General features: G+C 42.3%; 1 pseudogene; it reads left to right on the forward strand.

The window, feature by feature from the left end:
- The first annotated feature begins 363 nt into the window (after positions 1-363).
- Positions 364-761, forward strand: LOC118850903 (annotated as a pseudogene).
- Positions 762-1,249: the final 488 nt, after the last annotated feature.

Raw genomic sequence — 1,249 nt, forward strand, 5'->3', positions numbered from 1 at the left:
GACCCTGATATACACTGTTGGTGGAGCTGTGATACTCTTTCACCCAACAATACCACTAGTTGGTCTATATCTTAGATCAAAGAAAAAAGAAAAGGTCCCATTTGTACAGAAGTATTTACAGCAGCTATAGCAAAGAATTGGAAGTTGAGAGGTGGTCTATCAACTGGGCAATTAGCTGAACAGCTCATAGTGTATCATGGTGATGGAACAATATTGTGTTCTAAGAAATGATAAGCAGGATGGTTTCAAAAAACCCTCAGAAAGATGTCCGCTGCCGCCGTGGCTCTCCAGAGCTGGGACCGCCTGTCGCTCTCCGAGCCCAAACCGAAAGAGAAGAGGGGTATAGAAGGAGAAGTTTTCAGGAAAATGGCTCGTACCGAGCAAACTGCCCATAAATCCACCAGCGGTAAAGCCCGCAGGAAGCAGCTCACAAGAGCGTGCCCTCTACTTAGAGGGGTCAAGAAACCTCATGGCTACAGGCCAAGTACTGCCGGGGACTGGGGCTCTCTGTGAAATCCACCGAACTTCTGATTGGTATATTTCCCTTCCAGCGACTAGTGCGTGAAATTGCTCAGGACTTCCAAACAGACCTGCGCTCCCAGAGTGCAGCCATTTTGCAGGAGGCGAGTGAAGCCTATCAGGTTGGCCCATTTGAGGGCACCAACCTATATGCTACCCGCGCCAAAGGTGTCACAATCATGCCAAAAGATGCCCAGCTAGCACGCTGAGTACGCGGAGAATGTGCTGAACCTCCAGTGTGATGGGAAACATTCTTCGTTTTCAAAACAGAAAATAATCTCTTCTTCCTCTTATTGGTAATTCTGAACTACCAAAAAAAAAAAAAAACCAAAAACTTTTCCCCCCACGGGATCAAAAGGTACTTAAGTATGTGATAGCCAATGGAAAAACAGGAAACAGAAGCAGGTATTGGCAAAAAAAATTTTCCGTTTTCATTTGTGTGTGAATTTTGAATATAAATGCGAGGACATAAACATTAATGCGGTCAAAAAAAAAAAGTTTCCGTGAACAAGTCTCAATGATTTAACTTTATAACAATTATAAATAAACCTGTTAAATTTTTCTGGACAATGCCAACATTTGGATTTTTTAAAAAAAGTAAATTTCTTATTGACGGTAACTAAATGGTGTTTGCTGCATTTTTATCATAGGATAGATTCTATCCATTTCTGAGTTGCCCTACATGCAAGTACATGTTTTTAATGTTGTCTGTCTTCTGTGCTGTTCCTTG

This window comes from Trichosurus vulpecula, chromosome 5, assembly GCF_011100635.1.
Source record: "Trichosurus vulpecula isolate mTriVul1 chromosome 5, mTriVul1.pri, whole genome shotgun sequence".
In the NCBI taxonomy this organism is placed as follows: domain Eukaryota; kingdom Metazoa; phylum Chordata; class Mammalia; order Diprotodontia; family Phalangeridae; genus Trichosurus; species Trichosurus vulpecula.